Below are 16,923 nucleotides of genomic sequence, written 5' to 3'. Positions count from 1 at the left end.
AGTTTTACTTGTATTTAAGAGCAATTGGAGGCCACGGAAGGAGAGTTGTATGGCATTGAAGCTTGCCTGGAGGGTTGTTAACACAGTGTCCAAAGAAGGGCCGGAAGTATACAGAATGGTGTCGTCTGCGTAGAGGTGGATCAGAGACTCACCAGCAGCAAGAGCAACATCATTGATGTATACAGAGAAGAGAGTCGGTCCAAGAATTGAACCCTGTGGCACCCCCATAGAGACTGCCAGAGGTCCGGACAGCAGACCCTCCGATTTGACACACTGAACTCTATCAGAGAAGTAGTTGGTGAACCAGGCGAGGCAATCATTTGAGAAACCAAGGCTGTCGAGTCTGCCGATAAGGATGTGGTGGTTGACAGAGTCGAAAGCCTTGGCCAGATCAATGAATACGGCTGCACAGTAATGTTTTTATCGATGGCGGTTAAGATATCGTTTAGGACCTTGAGCGTGGCTGAGGTGCACCCATGACCAGCTCTGAAACCAGATTGCATAGCAGAGAAGGTATGGTGAGATTCGAAATGGTCGGTAATCTGTATGTATCGGTTGACAAAATAGACAACCCGCAGAGAGGGCGACAAATAAATCATAAAGTCCTCTGATCTTTACAGGAGAGTCCCCTTCAGCAGCAGAGGAGAATAGCAGGGTTAGGGTGGCAACAGACTGCTGGTCTCTCCGGGTAGGCACGGGTTGTAGAGGACAGAGGTACCTGATCACACGTCAGCATCTGATGAAGAGGCAGATTACGACAGGACGGACAAGGGTGAAGCAAACGAGAATCTGACACCATTTAGATAAGAATCTTGTGTCACCAAAATTGCATATACTGTAGCCATAATTTGTAGCACAGATTGTTGGATGAAATACAAACTAACCTTGCTTACTTATTTCAAAGCGAGGGCACATATTTCAGCCTTGTGGGAAAAAAACGGACAAAGAGTTGACAAATGCTTACAGCACCTGGTATTCCCAGGCGGTCTCCCATCCAAGTACTAACCAGGCCCGACCCTGCTTAGCTTCCGAGATCAGACGAGATCAGGCGTACTCAGGACAGTGTGGCCATAAGTTTAAACCATCTCTTGGTGCACTATATAAAGTCAAAGTGAGTCTGATTAACAGCTGTTGCATTTTCACCATTTAGATAAGAATCTTTGTGTCACTCAAAATGTGGAAAATTGCATATACTGTAGCCATAATTTGTAGCACAGATTGTTGGATGAAATACAAAAACTAACCTTGCTTACTTATTTCAAAGCGAGGGCACATATTTCAGCCTTGTGGGAAAAAACGGACAAAGAGTTGACAAATGCTTACAGCACCTGGTATTCCCAGGCGTCTCCATCCAAGTACTAACCAGGCCCGACCCTGCTTAGCTTCCGAGATCAGACGAGATCAGGCGTACTCAGGACAGTGTGGCCGTAAAGTTTGGAAACTATCTCTTGGTGCACTATATAAAGTCAAAGTGAGTCTGATTAACAGCTGTTGCATTTTCACCATTTAGATAAGAATCTTTGTGTCACTCAAAATTGCATATACTGTAGCCATAATTTGTAGCACAGATTGTTGGATGAAATACAAACTAACCTTGCTTACTTATTTCAAAGCGAGGGCACATATTTCAGCCTTGTGGGAAAACGGACAAAGAGTTGACAAATGCTTACAGCACCTGGTATTCCCAGGCGGTCTCCCATCCAAGTACTAACCAAGCCCGACCCTGCTTAGCTTCCGAGATCAGACGAGATCAGGCGTACTCAGGACAGTGTGGCCGTAAGCGAGAAACTATCTCTGGTGCACTATATAAAGTCAAAGTGAGTCCATAATTTGTAGCACAGATTGTTGGATGAAATACAAACTAACCTTGCTTACTTATTTCAAAGCGAGGGCACATATTTCAGCCTTGTGGGAAAAAACGGACAAAGAGTTGACAAAATGCTTACAGCACCTGGTATTCCCAGGCGGTCTCCCATCCAAGTACTAACCAGGCCCGACCCTGCTTAGCTTCTGAGATCAGACGAGATCAGGCGTACTCAGGACAGTGTGGCCGTAAGCGAGAAACTATCTCTTGGTGCACTATATAAAGTCAAAGTGAGTCTGATTAACAGCTGTTGCATTTTCACCATTTAGATAAGAATCTTTGTGTCACTCAAAATGTGGAAAAAATTCTGTAGCCATAATTTGTAGCACAGATTGTTGGATGAAATACAAACTAACCTTGCTTACTTATTTCAAAGCGAGGGCACATATTTCAGCCTTGTGGGAAAAAACGGACAAAGAGTTGACAAAATGCTTACAGCACCTGGTATTCCCAGGCGGTCTCCCATCCAAGTACTAACCAGGCCCGACCCTGCTTAGCTTCTAAGATCAGACGAGATCAGGCGTACTCAGGACAGTGCCGTAGTTTGTGAAACTATCTCTTGGTGCACTATATAAAGTCAAAGTGAGTCTGATTAACAGCTGTTGCATTTTCACCATTTAGATAAGAATCTTTGTGTCACTCAAAATTGCATATACTGTAGCCATAATTTGTAGCACAGATTGTTGGATGAAATACAAACTAACCTTGCTTACTTATTTCAAAGCGAGGCACATATTTCAGCCTTTGGGGAAAAAACGGACAAAGAGTTGACAAAATGCTTACAGCACCTGGTATTCCCAGGCGGTCTCCCATCCAAGTACTAACCAAGCCCGACCCTGCTTAGCTTCCGAGATCAGACGAGATCAGGCGTACTCAGGACAGTGTGGCCGTAAGCGAGAAACTATCTCTTGGTGCACTATATAAAGTCAAAGTGAGTCTGATTAACAGCTGTTGCATTTTCACCATTTAGATAAGAATCTTTGTGTCACTCAAATGTGGAAAAATTCTGTAGCCATAATTTGTAGCACAGATTGTTGGATGAAATACAAACTAACCTTGCTTACTTATTTCAAAGCGAGGGCACATATTTCAGCCTTGTGGGAAAAAACGGACAAAGAGTTGACAAAATGCTTACAGCACCTGGTATTCCCAGGCGGTCTCCCATCCAAGTACTAACCAAGCCCGACCCTGCTTAGCTTCCGAGATCAGACGAGATCAGGCGTACTCAGGACAGTGTGGCCGTAAGCGAGAAACTATCTCTTGGTGCACTATATAAAGTCAAAGTGAGTCTGATTAACAGCTGTTGCATTTTCACCATTTAGATAAGAATCTTTGTGTCACTCAAAATGTGGAAAAAATTCTGTAGCCATAATTTGTAGCACAGATTGTTGGATGAAATACAAACTAACCTTGCTTACTTATTTCAAAACGAGGGCACATATTTCAGCCTTGTGGGAAAAAACGGACAAAGAGTTGACAAAATGCTTACAGCACCTGGTATTCCCAGGCGGTCTCCCATCCAAGTACTAACCAGGCCCGACCCTGCTTAGCTTCTGAGATCAGACGAGATCAGGCGTACTCAGGACAGTGTGGCCGTGGCGAAACCATCTCTTGGTGCACTATATAAAGTCAAAGTGAGTCTGATTAACAGCTGTTGCATTTTCACCATTTAGATAAGAATCTTTGTGTCACTCAAAATTGCATATACTGTAGCCATAATTTGTAGCACAGATTGTTGGATGAAATACAAACTAACCTTGCTTACTTATTTCAAAGCGAGGGCACATATTTCAGCCTTGTGGGAAAAAACGGACAAAGAGTTGACAAAATGCTTACAGCACCTGGTATTCCCAGGCGGTCTCCCATCCAAGTACTAACCAAGCCCGACCCTGCTTAGCTTCTAAGATCAGACGAGATCAGGCGTACTCAGGACAGTGTGGCCGTAAGCGAGAAACTATCTCTTGGTGCACTATATAAAGTCAAAGTGAGTCTGATTAACAGCTGTTGCATTTTCACCATTTAGATAAGAATCTTTGTGTCACTCAAAATTGCATATACTGTAGCCATAATTTGTAGCACAGATTGTTGGATGAAATACAAACTAACCTTGCTTACTTATTTCAAAGCGAGGGCACATATTTCAGCCTTGTGGGAAAAAACGGACAAAGAGTTGACAAAATGCTTACAGCACCTGGTATTCCCAGGCGGTCTCCCATCCAAGTACTAACCAAGCCCGACCCTGCTTAGCTTCCGAGATCAGACGAGATCAGGCGTACTCAGGACAGTGTGGCCGTAAGCGAAACTATCTCTTGGTGCACTATATAAAGTCAAAGTGAGTCTGATTAACAGCTGTTGCATTTTCACCATTTAGATAAGAATCTTTGTGTCACTCAAAATGTGGAAAAATTCTGTAGCCATAATTTGTAGCACAGATTGTTGGATGAAATACAAACTAACCTTGCTTACTTATTTCAAAACGAGGGCACATATTTCAGCCTTGTGGGAAAAAACGGACAAAGAGTTGACAAAATGCTTACAGCACCTGGTATTCCCAGGCGGTCTCCCATCCAAGTACTAACCAAGCCCGACCCTGCTTAGCTTCCGAGATCAGACGAGATCAGGCGTACTCAGGACAGTGTGGCCGTAAGCGAGAAACTATCTCTTGGTGCACTATATAAAGTCAAAGTGAGTCTGATTAACAGCTGTTGCATTTTCACCATTTAGATAAGAATCTTTGTGTCACTCAAAATGTGGAAAAAAATCTGTAGCCATAATTTGTAGCACAGATTGTTGGATGAAATACAAACTAACCTTGCTTACTTATTTCAAAGCGAGGGCACATATTTCAGCCTTGTGGGAAAAAACGGACAAAGAGTTGACAAAATGCTTACAGCACCTGGTATTCCCAGGCGGTCTCCCATCCAAGTACTAACCAAGCCCGACCCTGCTTAGCTTCCGAGATCAGACGAGATCAGGCGTACTCAGGACAGTGTGGCCGTAAGCGAGAAACTATCTCTTGGTGCACTATATAAAGTCAAAGTGAGTCTGATTAACAGCTGTTGCATTTTCACCATTTAGATAAGAATCTTTGTGTCACTCAAAATGTGGAAAAATTCTGTAGCCATAATTTGTAGCACAGATTGTTGGATGAAATACAAACTAACCTTGCTTACTTATTTCAAAGCGAGGGCACATATTTCAGCCTTGTGGGAAAAAAACGGACAAAGAGTTGACAAAATGCTTACAGCACCTGGTATTCCCAGGCGGTCTCCCATCCAAGTACTAACCAAGCCCGACCCTGCTTAGCTTCCGAGATCAGACGAGATCAGGCGTACTCAGGACAGTGTGGCCGTAAGCGAGAAACTATCTCTTGGTGCACTATATAAAGTCAAAGTGAGTCTGATTAACAGCTGTTGCATTTTCACCATTTAGATAAGAATCTTTGTGTCACTCAAAATGTGGAAAAATTCTGTAGCCATAATTTGTAGCACAGATTGTTGGATGAAATACAAACTAACCTTGCTTACTTATTTCAAAGCGAGGGCACATATTTCAGCCTTGTGGGAAAAAACGGACAAAGAGTTGACAAAATGCTTACAGCACCTGGTATTCCCAGGCGGTCTCCCATCCAAGTACTAACCAGGCCCGACCCTGCTTAGCTTCCGAGATCAGACGAGATCAGGCGTACTCAGGACAGTGTGGCCGTAAGCGAGAAACTATCTCTTGGTGCACTATATAAAGTCAAAGTGAGTCTGATTAACAGCTGTTGCATTTTCACCATTTAGATAAGAATCTTTGTGTCACTCAAAATTGCAAATACTGTAGCCATAATTTGTAGCACAGATTGTTGGATGAAATACAAACTAACCTTGCTTACTTATTTCAAAGCGAGGGCACATATTTCAGCCTTGTGGGAAAAAACGGACAAAGAGTTGCCAAATGCTTACAGCACCTGGTATTCCCAGGCGGTCTCCCATCCAAGTACTAACCAAGCCCGACCCTGCTTTGCTTCCGAGATCAGACGAGATCAGGCGTACTCAGGACAGTGTGGCCGTAAGCGAGAAACTATCTCTTGGTGCACTATATAAAGTCAAAGTGAGTCTGATTAACAGCTGTTGCATTTTCACCATTTAGATAAGAATCTTTGTGTCACTCAAAATTGCATATACTGTAGCCATAATTTGTAGCACAGATTGTTGGATGAAATACAAACTAACCTTGCTTACTTATTTCAAAGCGAGGGCACATATTTCAGCCTTGTGGGAAAAAAACGGACAAAGAGTTGACAAAATGCTTACAGCACCTGGTATTCCCAGGCGGTCTCCCATCCAAGTACTAACCAAGCCCGACCCTGCTTAGCTTCCGAGATCAGACGAGATCAGGCGTACTCAGGACAGTGTGGCCGTAAGCGAGAAACTATCTCTTGGTGCACTATATAAAGTCAAAGTGAGTCTGATTAACAGCTGTTGCATTTTCACCATTTAGATAAGAATCTTTGTGTCACTCAAAATGTGGAAAAATTCTGTAGCCATAATTTGTAGCACAGATTGTTGGATGAAATACAAACTAACCTTGCTTACTTATTTCAAAGCGAGGCACATATTTCAGCCTTGTGGGAAAAAACGGACAAAGAGTTGACAAAATGCTTACAGCACCTGGTATTCCCAGGCGGTCTCCCATCCAAGTACTAACCAAGCCCGACCCTGCTTAGCTTCCGAGATCAGACGAGATCAGGCGTACTCAGGACAGTGTGGCCGTAAGCGAGAAACTATCTCTTGGTGCACTATATAAAGTCAAAGTGAGTCTGATTAACAGCTGTTGCATTTTCACCATTTAGATAAGAATCTTTGTGTCACTCAAAATGTGGAAAAAATTCTGTAGCCATAATTTGTAGCACAGATTGTTGGATGAAATACAAACTAACCTTGCTTACTTATTTCAAAGCGAGGGCACATATTTCAGCCTTGTGGGAAAAAACGGACAAAGAGTTGACAAATGCTTACAGCACCTGGTATTCCCAGGCGGTCTCCCATCCAAGTACTAACCAGGCCCGACCCTGCTTAGCTTCTGAGATCAGACGAGATCAGGCGTACTCAGGACAGTGTGGCCGTAAGCGAGAAACCATCTCTTGGTGCACTATATAAAGTCAAAGTGAGTCTGATTAACAGCTGTTGCATTTTCACCATTTAGATAAGAATCTTTGTGTCACTCAAAATTGCATATACTGTAGCCATAATTTGTAGCACAGATTGTTGGATGAAATACAAACTAACCTTGCTTACTTATTTCAAAGCGAGGGCACATATTTCAGCCTTGTGGGAAAAAACGGACAAAGAGTTGACAAAATGCTTACAGCACCTGGTATTCCCAGGCGGTCTCCCATCCAAGTATCAACCAAGCCCGAACCTGCTTAGCTTCCGAGATCAGACGAGATCAGGCGTACTCAGGACAGTGTGGCCGTAAGCGAGAAACCATCTCTTGGTGCACTATATAAAGTCAAAGTGAGTCTGATTAACAGCTGTTGCATTTTCACCATTTAGATAAGAATCTTTGTGTCACTCAAAATTGCATAAAATTCTGTAGCCATAATTTGTAGCACAGATTGTTGGATGAAATACAAACTAACCTTGCTTACTTATTTCAAAGCGAGGGCACATATTTCAGCCTTGTGGGAAAAACGGACAAAGAGTTGACAAAATGCTTACAGCACCTGGTATTCCCAGGCGGTCTCCCATCCAAGTACTAACCAAGCCCGACCCTGCTTAGCTTCCGAGATCAGACGAGATCAGGCGTACTCAGGACAGTGTGGCCGTAAGCGAGAAACTATCTCTTGGTGCACTATATAAAGTCAAAGTGAGTCTGATTAACAGCTGTTGCATTTTCACCATTTAGATAAGAATCTTGTGTCACTCAAAATGTGGAAAAATTCTGTAGCCATAATTTGTAGCACAGATTGTTGGATGAAATACAAACTAACCTTGCTTACTTATTTCAAAGCGAGGGCACATATTTCAGCCTTGTGGGAAAAACGGACAAAGAGTTGACAAAATGCTTACAGCACCTGGTATTCCCAGGCGGTCTCCCATCCAAGTACTAACCAAGCCCGACCCTGCTTAGCTTCCGAGATCAGACGAGATCAGGCGTACTCAGGACAGTGTGGCCGTAAGCGAGAAACTATCTCTTGGTGCACTATATAAAGTCAAAGTGAGTCTGATTAACAGCTGTTGCATTTTCACCATTTAGATAAGAATCTTTGTGTCACTCAAAATGTGGAAAAAATTGTAGCCATAATTTGTAGCACAGATTGTTGGCTGAAATACAAACTAACCTTGCTTACTTATTTCAAAGCGAGGGCACATATTTCAGCCTTGTGGGAAAAACGGACAAAGAGTTGACAAAATGCTTACAGCACCTGGTATTCCCAGGCGGTCTCCCATCCAAGTACTAACCAAGCCCGACCCTGCTTAGCTTCCGAGATCAGACGAGATCAGGCGACTCAGGACAGTGTGGCCGTAAGCGAGAAACTATCTCTTGGTGCACTATATAAAGTCAAAGTGAGTCTGATTAACAGCTGTTGCATTTTCACCATTTAGATAAGAATCTTGTGTCACTCAAAATTGCATATACTGTAGCCATAATTTGTAGCACAGATTGTTGGATGAAATACAAACTAACCTTGCTTACTTATTTCAAAGCGAGGGCACATATTTCAGCCTTGTGGGAAAAACGGACAAAGAGTTGACAAAATGCTTACAGCACCTGGTATTCCCAGGCGGTCTCCCATCCAAGTACTAACCAAGCCCGACCCTGCTTAGCTTCCGAGATCAGACGAGATCAGGCGTACTCAGGACAGTGTGGCCGTAAGCGAGAAACTATCTCTTGGTGCACTATATAAAGTCAAAGTGAGTCTGATTAACAGCTGTTGCATTTTCACCATTTAGATAAGAATCTTTGTGTCACTCAAAATGTGGAAAAAATTCTGTAGCCATAATTTGTAGCACAGATTGTTGGATGAAATACAAACTAACCTTGCTTACTTATTTCAAAGCGAGGGCACATATTTCAGCCTTGTGGGAAAAAACGGACAAAGAGTTGCCAAATGCTTACAGCACCTGGTATTCCCAGGCGGTCTCCCATCCAAGTACTAACCAGGCCCGACCCTGCTTAGCTTCCGAGATCAGACGAGATCAGGCGTACTCAGGACAGTGTGGCCGTAAGCGAGAAACTATCTCTTGGTGCACTATATAAAGTCAAAGTGAGTCTGATTAACAGCTGTTGCATTTTCACCATTTAGATAAGAATCTTTGTGTCACTCAAAATTGGATATACTGTAGCCATAATTTGTAGCACAGATTGTTGGCTGAAATACAAACTAACCTTGCTTACTTATTTCAAAGCGAGGGCACATATTTCAGCCTTGTGGGAAAAAACGGACAAAGAGTTGACAAAATGCTTACAGCACCTGGTATTCCCAGGCGGTCTCCCATCCAAGTACTAACCAAGCCCGACCCTGCTTAGCTTCCGAGATCAGACGAGATCAGGCGTACTCAGGACAGTGTGGCCGTAAGCGAGAAACTATCTCTTGGTGCACTATATAAAGTCAAAGTGAGTCTGATTAACAGCTGTTGCATTTTCACCATTTAGATAAGAATCTTTGTGTCACTCAAAATTGCATATACTGTAGCCATAATTTGTAGCACAGATTGTTGGATGAAATACAAACTAACCTTGCTTACTTATTTCAAAGCGAGGGCACATATTTCAGCCTTGTGGGAAAAAACGGACAAAGAGTTGACAAAATGCTTACAGCACCTGGTATTCCCAGGCGGTCTCCCATCCAAGTACTAACCAAGCCCGACCCTGCTTAGCTTCCGAGATCAGACGAGATCAGGCGTACTCAGGACAGTGTGGCCGTAAGCGAGAAACTATCTCTTGGTGCACTATATAAAGTCAAAGTGAGTCTGATTAACAGCTGTTGCATTTTCACCATTTAGATAAGAATCTTTGTGTCACTCAAAATGTGGAAAAAATTCTGTAGCCATAATTTGTAGCACAGATTGTTGGATGAAATACAAACTAACCTTGCTTACTTATTTCAAAGCGAGGGCACATATTTCAGCCTTGTGGGAAAAAAACGGACAAAGAGTTGACAAAATGCTTACAGCACCTGGTATTCCCAGGCGGTCTCCCATCCAAGTACTAACCAAGCCCGACCCTGCTTAGCTTCCGAGATCAGACGAGATCAGGCGTACTCAGGACAGTGTGGCCGTAAGCGAGAAACTATCTCTTGGTGCACTATATAAAGTCAAAGTGAGTCTGATTAACAGCTGTTGCATTTTCACCATTTAGATAAGAATCTTTGTGTCACTCAAAATGTGGAAAAATTCTGTAGCCATAATTTGTAGCACAGATTGTTGGATGAAATACAAACTAACCTTGCTTACTTATTTCAAAGCGAGGGCACATATTTCAGCCTTGTGGGAAAAACGGACAAAGAGTTGACAAAATGCTTACAGCACCTGGTATTCCCAGGCGGTCTCCCATCCAAGTACTAACCAAGCCCGACCCTGCTTAGCTTCCGAGATCAGACGAGATCAGGCGTACTCAGGACAGTGTGGCCGTAAGCGAGAAACTATCTCTTGGTGCACTATATAAAGTCAAAGTGAGTCTGATTAACAGCTGTTGCATTTTCACCATTTAGATAAGAATCTTTGTGTCACTCAAAATGTGGAAAAAATTCTGTAGCCATAATTTGTAGCACAGATTGTTGGATGAAATACAAACTAACCTTGCTTACTTATTTCAAAGCGAGGGCACATATTTCAGCCTTGTGGGAAAAAACGGACAAAGAGTTGACAAAATGCTTACAGCACCTGGTATTCCCAGGCGGTCTCCCATCCAAGTACTAACCAGGCCCGACCCTGCTTAGCTTCTGAGATCAGACGAGATCAGGCGTACTCAGGACAGTGTGGCCGTAAGCGAGAAACTATCTCTTGGTGCACTATATAAAGTCAAAGTGAGTCTGATTAACAGCTGTTGCATTTTCACCATTTAGATAAGAATCTTTGTGTCACTCAAAATTGCATATACTGTAGCCATAATTTGTAGCACAGATTGTTGGATGAAATACAAACTAACCTTGCTTACTTATTTCAAAGCGAGGGCACATATTTCAGCCTTGTGGGAAAAAACGGACAAAGAGTTGACAAAATGCTTACAGCACCTGGTATTCCCAGGCGGTCTCCCATCCAAGTACTAACCAAGCCCGACCCTGCTTAGCTTCCGAGATCAGACGAGATCAGGCGTACTCAGGACAGTGTGGCCGTAAGCAAGAAACTATCTCTTGGTGCACTATATAAAGTCAAAGTGAGTCTGATTAACAGCTGTTGCATTTTCACCATTTAGATAAGAATCTTTGTGTCACTCAAAATTGCATATACTGTAGCCATAATTTGTAGCACAGATTGTTGGATGAAATACAAACTAACCTTGCTTACTTATTTCAAAGCGAGGCACATATTTCAGCCTTGTGGGAAAAACGGACAAAGAGTTGACAAAATGCTTACAGCACCTGGTATTCCCAGGCGGTCTCCCATCCAAGTACTAACCAAGCCCGACCCTGCTTAGCTTCCGAGATCAGACGAGATCAGGCGTACTCAGGACAGTGTGGCCGTAAGCGAGAAACTATCTCTTGGTGCACTATATAAAGTCAAAGTGAGTCTGATTAACAGCTGTTGCATTTTCACCATTTAGATAAGAATCTTTGTGTCACTCAAAATGTGGAAAAAATTCTGTAGCCATAATTTGTAGCACAGATTGTTGGATGAAATACAAACTAACCTTGCTTACTTATTTCAAAGCGAGGGCACATATTTCAGCCTTGTGGGAAAAAACGGACAAAGAGTTGACAAAATGCTTACAGCACCTGGTATTCCCAGGCGGTCTCCCATCCAAGTACTAACCAAGCCCGACCCTGCTTAGCTTCCGAGATCAGACGAGATCAGGCGTACTCAGGACAGTGTGGCCGTAAGCGAGAAACTATCTCTTGGTGCACTATATAAAGTCAAAGTGAGTCTGATTAACAGCTGTTGCATTTTCACCATTTAGATAAGAATCTTTGTGTCACTCAAAATGTGGAAAAAATTCTGTAGCCATAATTTGTAGCACAGATTGTTGGCTGAAATACAAACTAACCTTGCTTACTTATTTCAAAGCGAGGGCACATATTTCAGCCTTGTGGGAAAAAACGGACAAAGAGTTGACAAAATGCTTACAGCACCTGGTATTCCCAGGCGGTCTCCCATCCAAGTACTAACCAGGCCCGACCCTGCTTAGCTTCTAAGATCAGACGAGATCAGGCGTACTCAGGACAGTGTGGCCGTAAGCGAGAAACTATCTCTTGGTGCACTATATAAAGTCAAAGTGAGTCTGATTAACAGCTGTTGCATTTTCACCATTTAGATAAGAATCTTTGTGTCACTCAAAATTGCATATACTGTAGCCATAATTTGTAGCACAGATTGTTGGATGAAATACAAACTAACCTTGCTTACTTATTTCAAAGCGAGGGCACATATTTCAGCCTTGTGGGAAAAAACGGACAAAGAGTTGACAAAATGCTTACAGCACCTGGTATTCCCAGGCGGTCTCCCATCCAAGTACTAACCAAGCCCGACCCTGCTTAGCTTCCGAGATCAGACGAGATCAGGCGTACTCAGGACAGTGTGGCCGTAAGCGAGAAACTATCTCTTGGTGCACTATATAAAGTCAAAGTGAGTCTGATTAACAGCTGTTGCATTTTCACCATTTAGATAAGAATCTTTGTGTCACTCAAAATTGCATATACTGTAGCCATAATTTGTAGCACAGATTGTTGGATGAAATACAAACTAACCTTGCTTACTTATTTCAAAGCGAGGGCACATATTTCAGCCTTGTGGGAAAAAAACGGACAAAGAGTTGACAAAATGCTTACAGCACCTGGTATTCCCAGGCGGTCTCCCATCCAAGTACTAACCAAGCCCGACCCTGCTTAGCTTCCGAGATCAGACGAGATCAGGCGTACTCAGGACAGTGTGGCCGTAAGCGAGAAACTATCTCTTGGTGCACTATATAAAGTCAAAGTGAGTCTGATTAACAGCTGTTGCATTTTCACCATTTAGATAAGAATCTTTGTGTCACTCAAAATGTGGAAAAAAATCTGTAGCCATAATTTGTAGCACAGATTGTTGGATGAAATACAAACTAACCTTGCTTACTTATTTCAAAGCGAGGGCACATATTTCAGCCTTGTGGGAAAAAACGGACAAAGAGTTGACAAAATGCTTACAGCACCTGGTATTCCCAGGCGGTCTCCCATCCAAGTACTAACCAAGCCCGACCCTGCTTAGCTTCCGAGATCAGACGAGATCAGGCGTACTCAGGACAGTGTGGCCGTAAGCGAGAAACTATCTCTTGGTGCACTATATAAAGTCAAAGTGAGTCTGATTAACAGCTGTTGCATTTTCACCATTTAGATAAGAATCTTTGTGTCACTCAAAATGTGGAAAAATTCTGTAGCCATAATTTGTAGCACAGATTGTTGGATGAAATACAAACTAACCTTGCTTACTTATTTCAAAGCGAGGGCACATATTTCAGCCTTGTGGGAAAAAACGGACAAAGAGTTGACAAAATGCTTACAGCACCTGGTATTCCCAGGCGGTCTCCCATCCAAGTACTAACCAAGCCCGACCCTGCTTAGCTTCCGAGATCAGACGAGATCAGGCGTACTCAGGACAGTGTGGCCGTAAGCGAGAAACTATCTCTTGGTGCACTATATAAAGTCAAAGTGAGTCTGATTAACAGCTGTTGCATTTTCACCATTTAGATAAGAATCTTTGTGTCACTCAAAATGTGGAAAAAATTCTGTAGCCATAATTTGTAGCACAGATTGTTGGATGAAATACAAACTAACCTTGCTTACTTATTTCAAAGCGAGGGCACATATTTCAGCCTTGTGGGAAAAAACGGACAAAGAGTTGACAAAATGCTTACAGCACCTGGTATTCCCAGGCGGTCTCCCATCCAAGTACTAACCAAGCCCGACCCTGCTTAGCTTCCGAGATCAGACGAGATCAGGCGTACTCAGGACAGTGTGGCCGTAAGCAAGAAACTATCTCTTGGTGCACTATATAAAGTCAAAGTGAGTCTGATTAACAGCTGTTGCATTTTCACCATTTAGATAAGAATCTTTGTGTCACTCAAAATTGCATATACTGTAGCCATAATTTGTAGCACAGATTGTTGGCTGAAATACAAACTAACCTTGCTTACTTATTTCAAAGCGAGGGCACATATTTCAGCCTTGTGGGAAAAAACGGACAAAGAGTTGACAAAATGCTTACAGCACCTGGTATTCCCAGGCGGTCTCCCATCCAAGTACTAACCAAGCCCGACCCTGCTTAGCTTCCGAGATCAGACGAGATCAGGCGTACTCAGGACAGTGTGGCCGTAAGCGAGAAACTATCTCTTGGTGCACTATATAAAGTCAAAGTGAGTCTGATTAACAGCTGTTGCATTTTCACCATTTAGATAAGAATCTTTGTGTCACTCAAAATGTGGAAAAAATTCTGTAGCCATAATTTGTAGCACAGATTGTTGGATGAAATACAAACTAACCTTGCTTACTTATTTCAAAGCGAGGGCACATATTTCAGCCTTGTGGGAAAAACGGACAAAGAGTTGACAAAATGCTTACAGCACCTGGTATTCCCAGGCGGTCTCCCATCCAAGTACTAACCAGGCCCGACCCTGCTTAGCTTCTGAGATCAGACGAGATCAGGCGTACTCAGGACAGTGTGGCCGTAAGCGAGAAACTATCTCTTGGTGCACTATATAAAGTCAAAGTGAGTCTGATTAACAGCTGTTGCATTTTCACCATTTAGATAAGAATCTTTGTGTCACTCAAAATTGCATATACTGTAGCCATAATTTGTAGCACAGATTGTTGGATGAAATACAAACTAACCTTGCTTACTTATTTCAAAGCGAGGGCACATATTTCAGCCTTGTGGGAAAAACGGACAAAGAGTTGACAAATGCTTACAGCACCTGGTATTCCCAGGCGGTCTCCCATCCAAGTACTAACCAAGCCCGACCCTGCTTAGCTTCCGAGATCAGACGAGATCAGGCGTACCAGGACAGTGTGGCCGTAAGCGAGAAACTATCTCTTGGTGCACTATATAAAGTCAAAGTGAGTCTGATTAACAGCTGCTGCATTTTCACCATTTAGATAAGAATCTTTGTGTCACCCAAATGTGGAAAATTCTGTAGCCATTATTTCAAAGCAGGGCACATATTTCAGCCTTGTGGGAAAAAAATTCTGGTGCCACCCGGCCTAAAAGTCAAAGTGACAAAATGCATTTTCACAGATAAGAATCACCTGGTGGAAAAAATTCTGTAGCCATAATTTGTAGCACAGATTGTTGGATGAAATACAAACTAACCTTGCTTACTTATTTCAAAGCGAGGGCACATATTTCAGCCTTGTGGGAAAAAATGGACAAAGAGTTGACAAAATGCTTACAGCACCTGGTATTCCCAGGCGGTCTCCCCATCCAAGTACTAACCAAGCCCGACCCTGCTTAGCTTCCGAGATCAGACGAGATCAGGCGTACTCAGGACAGTGTGGCCGTAGTTCTAGAAACTATCTCTTGGTGCACTATATAAAGTCAAAGTGAGTCTGATTAACAGCTGTTGCATTTTCACCATTTAGATAAGAATCTTTGTGTCACTCAAAATTGCATACTGTAGCCATAATTTGTAGCACAGATTGTTGGATGAAATACAAACTAACCTTGCTTACTTATTTCAAAGCGAGGGCACATATTTCAGCCTTGTGGGAAAAAAAACGGACAAAGAGTTGACAAAATGCTTACAGCACCTGGTATTCCCAGGCGGTCTCCCATCCAAGTACTAACCAAGCCCGACCCTGCTTAGCTTCCGAGATCAGACGAGATCAGGCGTACTCAGGATAGTGTGGGCCGTAAGCGAGAAACTATCTCTTGGTGCACTATATAAAGTCAAAGTGAGTCTGATTAACAGCTGTTGCATTTTCACCATTTAGATAAGAATCTTGTGTCACTCAAATGTGGAAAAATGTAGCCATAATTTGTAGCACAGATTGTTGGATGAAATACAAACTAACCTTGCTTACTTATTTCAAAGCGTAGGGCACATATTTCAGCCTTGTGGGAAAAAACGGACAAAGAGTTGACAAAATGCTTACAGCACCTGGTATTCCCAGGCGGTCTCCCATCCAAGTACTAACCAAGTCCGACCCTGCATAGCTTCCGAGATCAGACGAGATCAGGCGTACTCAGGACAGTGTGGCCGTAAGCCGGAAACTATCTCTTGGTGCACTATATAAAGTCAAAGTGAGTCTGATTAACAGCTGTTGCATTTTCACCATTTAGATAAGAATCTTTGTGTCACTCAAAATTGCATATACTGTAGCCATAATTTGTAGCACAGATTGTTGGATGAAATACAAACTAACCTATTCAAAGCGACGGCACATATTTCAGCCTTCCCAGGCTGGTCTCCCATCCAAGTACTAACCAAGCCCGACCCTGCTTAGCTTCCGAGATCGATTTAAATTGGGCTTACTCCAGACAGTGGTCGCAAGAAACTGTCTTGGCAGTAAACATATAGTCAAGGAGTCTGACAATATTACATTCCCACTTAGATGGTGACTGAGGCACTAATAGAAAATTTGTACATACTTAGAATAGATTGTTGGATGAAATACAAACTAACCTTGCTTACTTATTTCCAAAGCGAGGGCACATATTTCAGCCTTGTGGGAAAAACGGACAAAGAGTTGACAAAATGCTTACAGCACCTGGTATTCCCAGGCGGTCTCCATCCAAGTCCCAGGCCCGACCTGCTTAGCTTCTGAGATCAGACGAGATCAGGGGTACTCAGGACAGTGTGGCCGTAAGCTTTGAGAAACTATCTCTTGGTGCACTATATAAAGTCAAAGTGAGTCTGATTAACAGCTGCTGCATTTTCACCAT

General features: G+C 42.8%; 35 non-coding genes and 10 pseudogenes across 35 annotated transcripts; all 45 read right to left on the bottom strand.

Moving 5' to 3' along the window:
- Positions 1–957: 957 nt before the first annotated feature.
- LOC135568209 (5S ribosomal RNA) lies at positions 958–1,076 on the bottom strand. The gene has a single exon (XR_010462554.1). It is a non-coding gene; the product is annotated as a 5S ribosomal RNA (ribosomal RNA).
- A 240-nt stretch (positions 1,077–1,316) lies between these two features.
- Positions 1,317–1,433, bottom strand: LOC135568218 (5S ribosomal RNA; annotated as a pseudogene).
- A 230-nt stretch (positions 1,434–1,663) lies between these two features.
- On the bottom strand, positions 1,664–1,782 carry LOC135568207 (5S ribosomal RNA). Its single transcript, XR_010462552.1, has one exon. It is a non-coding gene; the product is annotated as a 5S ribosomal RNA (ribosomal RNA).
- A 157-nt stretch (positions 1,783–1,939) lies between these two features.
- LOC135568211 (5S ribosomal RNA) lies at positions 1,940–2,058 on the bottom strand. Its single transcript, XR_010462556.1, has one exon. It is a non-coding gene; the product is annotated as a 5S ribosomal RNA (ribosomal RNA).
- A 235-nt stretch (positions 2,059–2,293) lies between these two features.
- Positions 2,294–2,409, bottom strand: LOC135568220 (5S ribosomal RNA; annotated as a pseudogene).
- Positions 2,410–2,640: 231 nt separating this feature from the next.
- Positions 2,641–2,759, bottom strand: LOC135568206 (5S ribosomal RNA). The gene has a single exon (XR_010462551.1). It is a non-coding gene; the product is annotated as a 5S ribosomal RNA (ribosomal RNA).
- A 233-nt stretch (positions 2,760–2,992) lies between these two features.
- LOC135568205 (5S ribosomal RNA) lies at positions 2,993–3,111 on the bottom strand. The gene has a single exon (XR_010462550.1). It is a non-coding gene; the product is annotated as a 5S ribosomal RNA (ribosomal RNA).
- Positions 3,112–3,346: 235 nt separating this feature from the next.
- LOC135568217 (5S ribosomal RNA) lies at positions 3,347–3,464 on the bottom strand (annotated as a pseudogene).
- A 229-nt stretch (positions 3,465–3,693) lies between these two features.
- Positions 3,694–3,812, bottom strand: LOC135568208 (5S ribosomal RNA). Its single transcript, XR_010462553.1, has one exon. It is a non-coding gene; the product is annotated as a 5S ribosomal RNA (ribosomal RNA).
- A 231-nt stretch (positions 3,813–4,043) lies between these two features.
- LOC135568204 (5S ribosomal RNA) lies at positions 4,044–4,162 on the bottom strand. Its single transcript, XR_010462549.1, has one exon. It is a non-coding gene; the product is annotated as a 5S ribosomal RNA (ribosomal RNA).
- Positions 4,163–4,394: 232 nt separating this feature from the next.
- LOC135568203 (5S ribosomal RNA) lies at positions 4,395–4,513 on the bottom strand. Its single transcript, XR_010462548.1, has one exon. It is a non-coding gene; the product is annotated as a 5S ribosomal RNA (ribosomal RNA).
- Positions 4,514–4,748: 235 nt separating this feature from the next.
- Positions 4,749–4,867, bottom strand: LOC135568202 (5S ribosomal RNA). Its single transcript, XR_010462547.1, has one exon. It is a non-coding gene; the product is annotated as a 5S ribosomal RNA (ribosomal RNA).
- A 235-nt stretch (positions 4,868–5,102) lies between these two features.
- On the bottom strand, positions 5,103–5,221 carry LOC135568201 (5S ribosomal RNA). Its single transcript, XR_010462546.1, has one exon. It is a non-coding gene; the product is annotated as a 5S ribosomal RNA (ribosomal RNA).
- Positions 5,222–5,455: 234 nt separating this feature from the next.
- LOC135568179 (5S ribosomal RNA) lies at positions 5,456–5,574 on the bottom strand. The gene has a single exon (XR_010462524.1). It is a non-coding gene; the product is annotated as a 5S ribosomal RNA (ribosomal RNA).
- Positions 5,575–5,804: 230 nt separating this feature from the next.
- LOC135568210 (5S ribosomal RNA) lies at positions 5,805–5,923 on the bottom strand. Its single transcript, XR_010462555.1, has one exon. It is a non-coding gene; the product is annotated as a 5S ribosomal RNA (ribosomal RNA).
- A 232-nt stretch (positions 5,924–6,155) lies between these two features.
- Positions 6,156–6,274, bottom strand: LOC135568199 (5S ribosomal RNA). The gene has a single exon (XR_010462544.1). It is a non-coding gene; the product is annotated as a 5S ribosomal RNA (ribosomal RNA).
- A 233-nt stretch (positions 6,275–6,507) lies between these two features.
- LOC135568198 (5S ribosomal RNA) lies at positions 6,508–6,626 on the bottom strand. The gene has a single exon (XR_010462543.1). It is a non-coding gene; the product is annotated as a 5S ribosomal RNA (ribosomal RNA).
- Positions 6,627–6,860: 234 nt separating this feature from the next.
- LOC135568200 (5S ribosomal RNA) lies at positions 6,861–6,979 on the bottom strand. Its single transcript, XR_010462545.1, has one exon. It is a non-coding gene; the product is annotated as a 5S ribosomal RNA (ribosomal RNA).
- A 231-nt stretch (positions 6,980–7,210) lies between these two features.
- On the bottom strand, positions 7,211–7,329 carry LOC135568216 (5S ribosomal RNA; annotated as a pseudogene).
- A 233-nt stretch (positions 7,330–7,562) lies between these two features.
- LOC135568197 (5S ribosomal RNA) lies at positions 7,563–7,681 on the bottom strand. Its single transcript, XR_010462542.1, has one exon. It is a non-coding gene; the product is annotated as a 5S ribosomal RNA (ribosomal RNA).
- A 232-nt stretch (positions 7,682–7,913) lies between these two features.
- LOC135568196 (5S ribosomal RNA) lies at positions 7,914–8,032 on the bottom strand. The gene has a single exon (XR_010462541.1). It is a non-coding gene; the product is annotated as a 5S ribosomal RNA (ribosomal RNA).
- Positions 8,033–8,264: 232 nt separating this feature from the next.
- LOC135568214 (5S ribosomal RNA) lies at positions 8,265–8,382 on the bottom strand (annotated as a pseudogene).
- A 229-nt stretch (positions 8,383–8,611) lies between these two features.
- Positions 8,612–8,730, bottom strand: LOC135568195 (5S ribosomal RNA). Its single transcript, XR_010462540.1, has one exon. It is a non-coding gene; the product is annotated as a 5S ribosomal RNA (ribosomal RNA).
- Positions 8,731–8,964: 234 nt separating this feature from the next.
- On the bottom strand, positions 8,965–9,083 carry LOC135568223 (5S ribosomal RNA). The gene has a single exon (XR_010462557.1). It is a non-coding gene; the product is annotated as a 5S ribosomal RNA (ribosomal RNA).
- Positions 9,084–9,314: 231 nt separating this feature from the next.
- Positions 9,315–9,433, bottom strand: LOC135568194 (5S ribosomal RNA). Its single transcript, XR_010462539.1, has one exon. It is a non-coding gene; the product is annotated as a 5S ribosomal RNA (ribosomal RNA).
- Positions 9,434–9,664: 231 nt separating this feature from the next.
- LOC135568193 (5S ribosomal RNA) lies at positions 9,665–9,783 on the bottom strand. The gene has a single exon (XR_010462538.1). It is a non-coding gene; the product is annotated as a 5S ribosomal RNA (ribosomal RNA).
- A 236-nt stretch (positions 9,784–10,019) lies between these two features.
- LOC135568192 (5S ribosomal RNA) lies at positions 10,020–10,138 on the bottom strand. Its single transcript, XR_010462537.1, has one exon. It is a non-coding gene; the product is annotated as a 5S ribosomal RNA (ribosomal RNA).
- Positions 10,139–10,371: 233 nt separating this feature from the next.
- Positions 10,372–10,490, bottom strand: LOC135568191 (5S ribosomal RNA). Its single transcript, XR_010462536.1, has one exon. It is a non-coding gene; the product is annotated as a 5S ribosomal RNA (ribosomal RNA).
- Positions 10,491–10,725: 235 nt separating this feature from the next.
- Positions 10,726–10,844, bottom strand: LOC135568189 (5S ribosomal RNA). The gene has a single exon (XR_010462534.1). It is a non-coding gene; the product is annotated as a 5S ribosomal RNA (ribosomal RNA).
- Positions 10,845–11,075: 231 nt separating this feature from the next.
- LOC135568190 (5S ribosomal RNA) lies at positions 11,076–11,194 on the bottom strand. The gene has a single exon (XR_010462535.1). It is a non-coding gene; the product is annotated as a 5S ribosomal RNA (ribosomal RNA).
- A 229-nt stretch (positions 11,195–11,423) lies between these two features.
- LOC135568188 (5S ribosomal RNA) lies at positions 11,424–11,542 on the bottom strand. The gene has a single exon (XR_010462533.1). It is a non-coding gene; the product is annotated as a 5S ribosomal RNA (ribosomal RNA).
- Positions 11,543–11,777: 235 nt separating this feature from the next.
- On the bottom strand, positions 11,778–11,896 carry LOC135568187 (5S ribosomal RNA). The gene has a single exon (XR_010462532.1). It is a non-coding gene; the product is annotated as a 5S ribosomal RNA (ribosomal RNA).
- A 235-nt stretch (positions 11,897–12,131) lies between these two features.
- LOC135568180 (5S ribosomal RNA) lies at positions 12,132–12,250 on the bottom strand. Its single transcript, XR_010462525.1, has one exon. It is a non-coding gene; the product is annotated as a 5S ribosomal RNA (ribosomal RNA).
- A 231-nt stretch (positions 12,251–12,481) lies between these two features.
- Positions 12,482–12,600, bottom strand: LOC135568186 (5S ribosomal RNA). The gene has a single exon (XR_010462531.1). It is a non-coding gene; the product is annotated as a 5S ribosomal RNA (ribosomal RNA).
- A 232-nt stretch (positions 12,601–12,832) lies between these two features.
- LOC135568185 (5S ribosomal RNA) lies at positions 12,833–12,951 on the bottom strand. Its single transcript, XR_010462530.1, has one exon. It is a non-coding gene; the product is annotated as a 5S ribosomal RNA (ribosomal RNA).
- A 235-nt stretch (positions 12,952–13,186) lies between these two features.
- LOC135568184 (5S ribosomal RNA) lies at positions 13,187–13,305 on the bottom strand. The gene has a single exon (XR_010462529.1). It is a non-coding gene; the product is annotated as a 5S ribosomal RNA (ribosomal RNA).
- A 234-nt stretch (positions 13,306–13,539) lies between these two features.
- LOC135568183 (5S ribosomal RNA) lies at positions 13,540–13,658 on the bottom strand. The gene has a single exon (XR_010462528.1). It is a non-coding gene; the product is annotated as a 5S ribosomal RNA (ribosomal RNA).
- A 235-nt stretch (positions 13,659–13,893) lies between these two features.
- Positions 13,894–14,012, bottom strand: LOC135568182 (5S ribosomal RNA). The gene has a single exon (XR_010462527.1). It is a non-coding gene; the product is annotated as a 5S ribosomal RNA (ribosomal RNA).
- Positions 14,013–14,243: 231 nt separating this feature from the next.
- On the bottom strand, positions 14,244–14,362 carry LOC135568181 (5S ribosomal RNA). The gene has a single exon (XR_010462526.1). It is a non-coding gene; the product is annotated as a 5S ribosomal RNA (ribosomal RNA).
- Positions 14,363–14,596: 234 nt separating this feature from the next.
- On the bottom strand, positions 14,597–14,715 carry LOC135568178 (5S ribosomal RNA). Its single transcript, XR_010462523.1, has one exon. It is a non-coding gene; the product is annotated as a 5S ribosomal RNA (ribosomal RNA).
- Positions 14,716–14,944: 229 nt separating this feature from the next.
- LOC135568212 (5S ribosomal RNA) lies at positions 14,945–15,062 on the bottom strand (annotated as a pseudogene).
- A 362-nt stretch (positions 15,063–15,424) lies between these two features.
- On the bottom strand, positions 15,425–15,544 carry LOC135568219 (5S ribosomal RNA; annotated as a pseudogene).
- Positions 15,545–15,776: 232 nt separating this feature from the next.
- On the bottom strand, positions 15,777–15,896 carry LOC135568213 (5S ribosomal RNA; annotated as a pseudogene).
- Positions 15,897–16,126: 230 nt separating this feature from the next.
- On the bottom strand, positions 16,127–16,245 carry LOC135568215 (5S ribosomal RNA; annotated as a pseudogene).
- Positions 16,246–16,736: 491 nt separating this feature from the next.
- Positions 16,737–16,849, bottom strand: LOC135568221 (5S ribosomal RNA; annotated as a pseudogene).
- Positions 16,850–16,923: the final 74 nt, after the last annotated feature.

This window comes from Oncorhynchus nerka, unplaced genomic scaffold (assembly GCF_034236695.1).
Source record: "Oncorhynchus nerka isolate Pitt River unplaced genomic scaffold, Oner_Uvic_2.0 unplaced_scaffold_1646, whole genome shotgun sequence".
In the NCBI taxonomy this organism is placed as follows: domain Eukaryota; kingdom Metazoa; phylum Chordata; class Actinopteri; order Salmoniformes; family Salmonidae; genus Oncorhynchus; species Oncorhynchus nerka.
Note: the sequence above shows the minus strand (reverse complement) of the source record. Positions and strands in the feature narration are given on the sequence as shown.